Source organism: Protopterus annectens, chromosome 11.part0, assembly GCF_019279795.1.
Source record: "Protopterus annectens isolate FY-2018-M chromosome 11.part0, PAN1.0, whole genome shotgun sequence".
Lineage (NCBI taxonomy): Eukaryota > Metazoa > Chordata > Ceratodontiformes > Protopteridae > Protopterus > Protopterus annectens.
The window spans coordinates 1272484290-1272494997 of record NC_056745.1 but is presented as its reverse complement, the minus strand read 5'-3'; positions in this window follow the sequence as shown (position 1 = coordinate 1272494997).

The following is a 10708-nucleotide window of genomic DNA, read 5'->3' as shown; positions in this document are numbered from 1 at the left end:
ATATTTACACACACACACACACACACACACACACACACACACACACACACACACACACATACATCTAAATGTTGGAATACATTCTCTGTAATGTTTAATGGCTGGTCTAGATGATATGTTTTTGAAAATATCAAGTCTATGTCTATCTGACATGGCTTGGTGGTAAATCACTTTGTCTATGGTGTGCAGGGTCCCGGGTTCTAGTCTTGCAGAGGCTGTTTATTTTGATGCTGGGCAGATCAAGGGCCATTGGATACAAGTGATTAAGGCACTTTAAAGCAGTTGTAAGCAGGTTTGCATGGGTTTGCATGGAGGTAAGCACTGCTAACTTCTGGTTACAGTTTCTTACACGCAGTTAGCTTCTAAATTGCTTAACCAGTGTAAGCATTGCTTACCCCTGCGCAAACAGGCTTAGACCCACTTACCCCTGTGCTCATTTCTTTAAAAGAAAAGAAAAAATGGTTGATAGGAAAGTGGTGAAAAAGGGGCACAAAGAGGGAAAGACAATAGACAAAATAGCTAGGAATGTGCAGGAAGGGTGTAGGGAAGGTCCATAGCTGCCCATTTCTTCTACAGCAACAGCTGTGCATATACACTGAATTTGGAAGTAGATTTGGACACTCAAACCCCTGGGAGAGGTGTGAGGACAACGATAATAGGATGTGATGCCAATTAGACCAGATTACATGTGTCCAGTGGACATGTGTGTGAAATGGACAGCTATGTATGGGGCGAGATTTTTTTTGTGGGAACAGATTGCCCTTTTTTTCTTTTTTTCAGGTGAGAGTGGGATGTTGGGGAGGGGTAGTAGGTATATTTGGGAAGGTAGGTTGGGTAGGTTAACAGACAAGACAAACAAGACGCATACAGGGGTGGTATATGACACATGTGGGGGTAAACACCTTGATGGGGAGGGGTATTGGGATATCAGAAGCCCAAAAGCCCCCTAGTGGTAACAGTGGGACTGAGATCCCCACCCATGGGCATTCACCACTGCACCTTCATAGCCCCAAAGGTGGCTGTGCTGGGGGCTGAGCCACAGAGCCAGGCTGACTAATTGTGACATGAGGCCCTCAAGCTGGCGTAGAAGATTATCAACCTGCTCGTTGATCGCTCTATGCACCACGACCCCGACCTGGTGATGGGTGTCAGGTGCCTGTCCATGCCCACTCCCAGGGGGGTGAGCCCCATCCCCTGAGGAGGTTTCACCCGAAGGTGGTGCAGGACCAACAGACAGGGAGGTCTGGGGTTGGGCCACAGACATGCTGGTGCCCAGTGCCACAGCCAGCTGAGGTGAAACAGGTGGGTCAGCTGGGACCGGCCTTCCCAAGCGTGCTATAGTGTTTAGATTTCATCATCATATATGGGTTAGTAATAGTCAACACATTCCAGGGTTAGGTATAACAGCATGCATAGATATTCCCATTAAACCAGACACCAGATACAAAACAGTTGCATAGCAAACAGAACACATGCATATATGTGACCACAGTTGGGATAAGAACAGCATGCAAGTACATTGATGGCACCATGCCACCAATGTTGGAATTATTCCATATAACACATGCATGGGAACCATGAAAATATTTCTCAAACAAATGGACATTATCGGAGTCATTACATACCAGTTGGGGTGGGTATGTTGGTTATTGTTGGAGATATGGTGTGGGGGAGAATGTCAATTAACAAATAGTATATTCTTGTAGTCCACATTACTTTCCAAGTCAGTGCTGTTATCTGTACCTTACAAGTCTTACTACACTACCCTATATCCTTAGTTTGGTCAGTGATATGGCTGTCATCATCATTACACATGAACCAGATTTACCTGCAGTATACACCTCTTACCTGGAATACCTGTGGCGGGAATGTTTGTTAACACTAACTAACTGTTTCTACACATATTCTTGGATTCCAGGTTGTTGTTTTGCACATAGCTATTCAACTCTTTCTGCAGAGACTCTGGCCATGTGTTGACCAAATGCTGGTGTGCCGGGACATATCTAGAATATTGCTCTCTTCCATCTTTAGTGACCTAACACATACATATCCAAGCTTTCCTACACAGTTATATTATGTAGAACAGTGTGGGTGACAGTAACCAGTGATACTTTATTATTCAGAGAAACTGCAACACTCACAACCCCCTACAATACCAGAGTGAACAGTACCAGTACAGGTTATATTGGTCTGTATTTCTCAGCACAGTGTTCGTATCCAATGTACCTGTGGGATCAGTGTTTGTTAGCACTACCTGACTGTTGCCACTGTTACATTACACAATACTTTGAAAATGAAGACCAATAGTTCTTTCTCTCTTTCAGTGTTTTTTATTAACTACAATACACACGTGTGGGAGCCTCATGGAAAGTACAAGGGAGACTCCCAGAACAAAGGAATAAACAAGCTTATATACTGGTGCTATTGCTGACAGTACACAAATATAAAAATGAACCAATTAGATCATTATACAGGGCAATTAACCAATTAGAGGTTTACCCGTAAACATGAGGCAATTCACATCATCCTATCTCTAGGCAGAGAAAGAAAATCGGATGCACTTCCATAAAACGTACATTTCCTACTTTCAGGCAGACTCTTGTTTTTCAGTATTTTCTCATTGCTCAGAGTTCATTCAAAGTTCACAGTACACAGTACATTTTAACACATACAAACTGTCACATACTCAATTCCCCCAAAACACATGCTTTGGCTGTTCATATTATACAGTCCCCCATTTGATGCTGTGTAAGCATCACCATTTAACCTTTTGTCCCAAATTTAGCATAACCATGCTACTGGTCTTTTCATTATTAGAGAACATTGTCATTTCATCGTCTACGTTCATAGCTGCAGGCACATAAAACTTAGGCACTTTCTTCACAGTTTTTGAAGACATTAATTTCAAGATCAGTGCTTTGATTAGGAATAAGACAAGAAAAGCAGCAATTGCTAATACTGCAATTAATAAAATCAACTTCAACAGTCCACCTCCCCAGCCTGAGAACAGGTTGGTTAACCATGTCCATGTTGAACTATCGGTCTCTTTGGCCTTCGAGAGTTCGGAAATTCTTTGAATCAGTTCAAGATGGATTTCAATTTCATGCTGATTATCAGGAATAAATGTACAGCACACCTCCTGGATTAAAGCGCAAGTTCCTCCTTTCACCGCTAGGGTGAAATCAAGAGCCATACGGTTTTGGAGTACTACAGTTCTCATAGCAGTCAGTTCATCAGTCACTAGTTCTAAGGCAGAAAATGTAGCATCGCTTAATATTTCAAGCAATTTTGATAACTTTTTCAGTTCCCAAATTGATTTCACTGCTCCGTATGATGGAATTATACCAGCCCATGATATGACGTCATCACCCAAGTCCATATGGGACAGTCCTTTGGTGCCAGCATGAGCTAAATCATGGTGATAGATCCATGAAGCATCATCTTGACCTACTGGATTGGCAGGCTTTTTGACCTCTCGAACATTCCGTTTTGGCGGAGGGACAACTGTAATGCTATCTTGTCCTCTGAAATAACATCTGATGTATCATAGATCAAATTCATCCAGGTTTCATTAATCCCAAAAGGGACTATATTTAGCATCAATCCCCCATGAACAGTAGGAATAGCAGTGCAAATCCAGCAGTCCGAGATATTGAGGGATGACGCATAAGTGTATTTAATGGCTTGGTAGGTGTTGAAAGGTGGATGCCATGCAGCTCATTTGGCATGAGGCGTAGTTGGAGTAGGAAATAGAAATGGCCACAGTAAAAATATCAAAATGACAAGAATAACAACCAAAATAGTTGTGCAGTACTTTTGTGGAAATGGTGGTTGCACCTGTATAGTGTCAGGAGGATGAGGTTGTCTAAATGGATGAACATCAGGCATTGTCAGGTGCTGGTACAGTACAACTTCGAGTACGAGTAGCAATAGGTGGAGAATCTGGAGTTGCAAAAGGTAAAGGCTGTTGACCTTCCGATGGGATGACCTTCTTGACGTGCGATATGTGAATCCAGGTTGGGTGTGCCTTGTAGTCAGACCACTGATGATGTCATCAGTAGAACCAGGAAGGGCCCCTTCCAGCATGGTTGAAGCACTGTTTTTCAAGAGAATGACTTGACGTACACCCAATCTCCTGGTTGTAGTGCCGAGGACAGGAAAGGATCAGGGATATGTTGAGCCGCTGCTACCTGGCGATGATGAAACTGTAAAAAAGAAACAAGAGAAGTGCAATACCTAAGAATATCATGATCTAATGCATCATACTCAGAAAAGTGTGGTGGTGGAGTCATGGGCATATGCATAGGGCGGCCCATGAGGATTTCATGAGGAGAAAGACCTTTAGTAGGATGTACTTGTGCTCTCATAGAGAGTAGGGCTAAAGGTAGGGCCTGTACCCAAGTGAGGCCCGTTTCAGTAGTAATTTTTGCCAGTCTGGTTTTCAGAGTCTGATTCATGCGTTCAATAATACCTGATGCCCGTGGTCTATATGGACAATGAAATTTTAGAGTGATGCCTAACATTGTACACAGTGAATCAATTAACTGAGCAGTAAAATGTGTTCCATGATCTGAATATATTTGACAGGGAACACCAAAACTGAAATAGCATCATTTGTGGTACATGGGTAGGCTTCTAACCACCCAGAAAAAAACAAAAACAATAGTTAGAACATACCTGAAATGAGCACAAGGCGGAAGTTCAATAAAATCCCATTGCAAAGCACAAAATGGACCCAAAGGTTTTGGCAGTGGTTGTGCGGCAGCCATAGTGCCTTTTGAAATGTTATACTGCAAACAAATGGAGCACATGCTCAAAAAATGCTGTACAGAAGCAGAAAGTCCTGGGACAAACCAATCCTTTTGGATTTGTTTTATTAATGCTTGTATCCCGACATGGGCTGGCAAATGATATGCTTTAATAAGAGAATTTAACATGGACATTGGGCAGACCAATCTGCCATCTGGATGTTGCCAAATGAAATCAGAGCATTTAAAACAACCTTGAGCCAGCCATGTTCTCCTTTCTGATTCTGGAGCTTCATGCTGTAAAGCTTTTAACACTGTGGTATCAAAAGTAACCACTGGTTGCAAAGGCTGCAAAAAATGTCCCTGAACAGTTTGTGAGAGAGCAGCCTGTTTAGCAGCTCAGTCAGCTAAATTATTGCCCTTAGTTTCAAAAGAGTCATTGGATTGATGGGCTGCACATTTAACAACAGCAAGTTGAGATGGTAACAATAAGTCTTGTAGCAAGTTATTGATATACAAATGGTTTTTAACAGGTGCCCCGGAAGAAGTTAAAACCCCTCGTTCCTTCCATAGTATACCAAAATCATGAACAACACCATGGGCATAACGGGAATCAGTATATATAGTAACAGACTTGTCCTTAGCTATTTTGCATGCATTGGATAATGCCACCAGTTCCGCAGCCTGCGCGGAAGTGCCTGGGGTAATCGTGCTGACCTTAAAACTTCAGTCAGAGTACAGACTGACCAAGCTGCTTAGAATTCTCCAGAGTTTGTTCGTAAGCAGGATCCATCAACAAAAAGAACTAAATCAGGATTTTGCAAAGGAGTGTCATATAAATGTAACCTAGGAGAAAGAACAGAGTTAACTACAAGCACACAATCGTGTGGTTCACCCTCATCCGATGTTGGTATTAAAGATGCAGGGTTCAGTGGTGGGCAGCGTATGACTTGCAGGGTGGGGTTATTTATTAAACTCAATTCATACTTAGTAAGACATGCATTTGAAAGATACTGTGTTTTTGTTTTCAAAAGTAACGCTTGAACTGCATGTGGGACTGCTAGTATAGTATCATGTCCCAAGGTTAGTAGGGCTGCCATATCAACCAAAACAGTGGCAGCTGCCACAGCCTGTAAGCAAGCTGGGTAACCAGAGGCAACCAGATCTAGCTGAGTGCTGTAGTACACAATAGGCCGGTAGCCTCCAGTGCGTTGCTGGGCTAGGAGACCCAAGGCAGTTTTGTTTCGCTCACAGCAAAAGAAAACAAACGGTTTGGAATAATCTGGCAACCCTAAGGCAGGAGGATTTACCAAGGCTGTCTTGACAGCCTGAAAAGCCTCATCGTGTTGTGATGTCAAGGGTAAAGGTTCCGTAACATCCTTTTTTAGGAGTTGTAACAGGGGGCCGAAATTTCCGAAAAATTAGGCACCCACTGTCTACAGTATCCTGCTAGGCCAAGGAATCCACGAAACTGCCTCTGAGTTACAGGGCGTGGGGCATTTTGAATAGAAGTTATGCGATTTGGGAGTATTTGACAAGAACCCATTGTAATAATATGTCCCAAATACTGCACTTTTTCCTGACAGAATTGTAATTTCAATCTATTTACTTTAAACCCCCGTGTAGCCAAAATGTTTAGCAATAGAAGGGAATCTTCCCTACATGAGTTACTGTCTGGTGAAGCTATAAGAATATTGTCCACATACTGGACTAGAACTGAACGTAATGGTAGTTGCAGATCCTATAACTGTTTATGCATCTCTCTAGAAAATAAGGTTGGGGATTCTACATATCCCTGGGGCAATCAAGTCCAAGTATACTGCTGACCTTTGTATGTAAATGCAAACAAATACTGACTATTGGGATGTACTGGGATAGAGAAAAAGGCTGATGAAATATCTGTTACAGTAAAACATTTTGCAGTAGGTGGGATACAGCTCAAAATAGTAGCTGGATTTGGTACAATCGGGAAAACAGGCAAAACAGCTTTATTAACTTCCCGCAAGTCTTGCACAAATCTGTAAGCTTATTTGCCAGGTTTTTTCACCGGTAATATTGGGGTGTTACACGGGCTTGTGGTGGGTACTTTGATCCCTTGGTGTTCTAATGCAGAAATAACAGGGGCAATACCAGATATAGCTTCAGCTGTCAAAGAGTACTGTGGTACTCGCGGTAGCTTTGCACCTGGTTTTAGAGTTATTTTTACAAGGAGTAGCTGAGGTCAAAAACCCCACATCATTGTCATGAGTAGTCCACAGGTGAGAGGGTAGGGAATGTAAATACTCGTTTCTGTCAGAATTTGGCTGTATAAACATCGTCTGTAGAATGACAGAGTCATCTAAAGCTGCCAGGGTACTATCCTGTTGGTCTGAAGGTACTTGGAGATAAACTCCATCAGCTGTGCAAAAAATGGTGGCCCCCATTTTGCAAAGCAAGTCTCTTCCTAATAGATTTAAAGGTGCTGAGGGTCCTACTAAAAATGCATGGTTATCCTGTAGAGGTCCCAAAGTTACTGGGACTGGAACAGTTTCGGAATACTCAATAGGTACACCAGAGACACCCACTCCTCTAGCTATTTTGTCGGAGAGGGGAACATTCATGGCTGCTTTGCCAGCTAACATGGATTTAGTCACTCCGGTATCAATTAAAAATGGATAGGGTTTATTTTTAACCAGTAACATAACATGTGGTCCATCCTGAGCCACAGGAATAAAAGGACACAATTGCTGTTGTTTCTGTTCAGGGAACCTTCATTGTGGTTGCTGTCGATTGGACGGTGTCCAGTTAGAATTCCACTGATGCGACGCATCAGTGTATGGTGCAGGTTGCTCAGCCAAATATGAACACTCATTTTTTCCAATGGCCTGGTTGGCCACAGTTGAAACACTCTGTCTGATTACTAGAATTCTGGGGTGTAGCCGACTGTGTTCCCTGCCAGTTTTGTCTATTCTGATTTCCTGCTCCTAGGCGTCCACCCCTCCCTCTTCCTTGTCCTCACCCTCTACCCCACTGACCAAAAGCGCTACACATTTGGATTTGTGATTTTACTAATTTCTCCTGTAAATCCTTCTTTTCTTTGGCTAAATGGTCAGATAGGTATTGTACCTGCTGGACTAACTCATGCAGGCCCAAACTGGGCCAGTTTAAACATACTTCCTTTAGCTTGTCCCTCACCTGAGGGCGTAATCCATCTAAAAAGGCAGCTGACAGCCCGCTTTGTGCTGGTCCCTCAGTGGGCTCTGGGTACCCGGAATAAGCCTCAAAGGCTTCAGTGAGTCGATTTAAGTATTCGTCTATAGGCTCATCCTCCTTCTGTATGACTGATTTAATTTTTGACCAACTGGGGGTAGGTGGCACTATTACAGTGATAGCATCAACTATACATTGCCTAACTGCTTCACATCCATTCTCCCCTTGTGTGTTGTGCTTCGGTATTGGGGTAGGAACATTAGCATGATCCCAGATACGTTTCATCAGATCAGCTGGAACAGCGTGTTGGAGGACAGCTCTAACCTCTTCTATGGTAGGATTTTGCAAACAGATATGTCCTGCCAATATGCGTTGAAACTTTGCTGGGTTATTACGAATAGGCGGAAGTGATTTAGTGATCGCTAGAAAATCAACTGCTGACCACGCCCTAGGTACCACCACAGTAGCCGGTTGTCCTGCATCTCTGGCATGGGCTGGGTTTGGGACTTCTCTCAATGGGAATACTCCTTCTTCATCTGATGGGCTAGTGCCCGATTCAGAGTCAGAATCTGGATTAGATCTGTCTGGACCACGGTAGCCGCCATTGTCTTCAATCACAATTGGACATTGTAATATTTACCCTTGTGTAAATATATGGTTTTGTTTTTATTGTGATATTTTTTTGGCTGGCTAGGCCTAGGGTAAAAAAGCATTTGTGTTTTCCTTTTCTGTTGTTTTTGTGTTTTCGAACGGGTTAGTCTAGGTGATGGTCTACCTGTATCTGTTTGGTCAGGTTGTTCTATAAGCGGTCTGCTAGGCTGACCTCTCATTGCCTGATTTCCGCTTCCAGGGTCGGGTGCGGTCTGCTCTTCTCCCCACCGGCCTTCGCCTTCTGTTGTGGAGCTCACTGCTCCGTCTTGAACCTGTGAAGGCTGATATAGTGGTGGAGGAGCCGTAGGGGGTGGGGGGAATCAGGGGTTATCATCCTCAGATGATTCAGTTATGTGTAATTTACTTAATTCTTGTACAGGATATAATCCCTTAAAGGGCGGTTCCTTTAAGCGTTTACCATTTGCTACATGTAAATTACTCGCAGTATGTCACAGTTCATTTATCTGCTCTTTTAGTTTCTTTTGATTGTCCTTAAGACTACTGACGACCGAGTCCTTCTCCCTTTCTTTAGCTTCACACAGCCAATCATTAAAAGCTGCCCAGCACAACCCTGGTATTTTTCCTTTCTTTTTTAATTTCTTTCGCAAGTTAGTCAAAATATCTTTATTAAAACTACCATTTTCAGGAAAAGCAAGGTCACCGTCTTTTTTTAGTAAGGGCGATCCACTGATTTAAAAACATGCAACTGTCCCGGGATGCACGATAAAACATATAACCAGCTGGTTTACCTCTTTCTGGCTCAGTTATTTTTCCCGCACTCGCTCCCATTTTCACTCAGTAAGCTATACTTGTTTAACACAGGTTTAGCTAAGGCTTTATATAAACGTCTTGTTACCCCACTATCATTCCTCCTTTCATACGTATGTCGCCAGTATTTCCGTATTAACCCCACACTCATACTGCACATTTAATAGCAGAAGAGAAATGCATACCACTTACCTCAAAACAACTGAATGAGAGAAATCATATCTTTTGTTGCATAAAATAATTTTTTTTTTTCTCTCAAATCTTTAAGGCAGGCAAATACAGAGAGATGAAAGAAACACTGCAGAAACAGAAAAGTCTGTTATGGGCCCTTTCATTAGCAGTATTTCGTCCACTTCCTGACTGCTGCAGCTTGTTCTCAATTCAGATCCGAGTAAACAGCACCAATTGTTACATTACACAATATTTCTTTCTCTGCCTAGAGATATGATGATGTGAATTGCCTCATGTTTATGGGTAAACCTCTAATTGGTTAATTGCCCTGTATAATGATCTAATTGGTTCATTTTTATATTTTTGTACTGTCAGCAATATCACCAGTATATAATGCTTTGGCTGTTCATATTCTACACCACACAAAGTTCCGGAGTACACATTAGTATTATGCACATACATCTCACTCTGTTACTGTACACACTCTGGTCACAGCTTGACAACATGGGAGTGTAAATAGGACATACTTGAAATATTACTCTCCTAAAAGTTTCGGGGATTGCTACAGTGACAGGTGTGCTCTCATGATGGTTGACAATCATCTGGGATCATCCCACAGACTTACCAGGGGGACAGGCAGCAGATATGGGCACATATACTGGACATTCAGGCCTCATGTGTACAGTTGTGGGGTATGAATCTGTATGCAGTCTAATTCCACTCCCAGGATTCACATCATAGCTGTGTCTGCTACAACTTAAACACCGCCCATCACAGTTGTGTCTGCTATATTGATATTGCTGTATATCTCCAATCTGTTTTCTGTCTTATTAATCCCCTGTGCTTATGCATTCTGACCTTGTATAACAACACTCATACAGATTTCCTAGACAGTTATATGTTGTTGGACAGTGTGGGTGACAGTGATGTGTAATACCTCATTATTCAGAGCAACTGCATATCATCCTTGTATTTCTGGGCACAGTGTTGGTATCTGACAGACCTCTGGGAGGAATGTTTATTAGCACTACCTGAATGCTCCCACACACAGTACCAGATTCCACATTACTATTATGCACATATATCTCACTCTGTTACTGTACACACTCTGACCACAGCTTAACAAGTCGGGGTGTAAATGGAACATACGTGACTTCTTAGTCACATAAGGTATTGGGGAG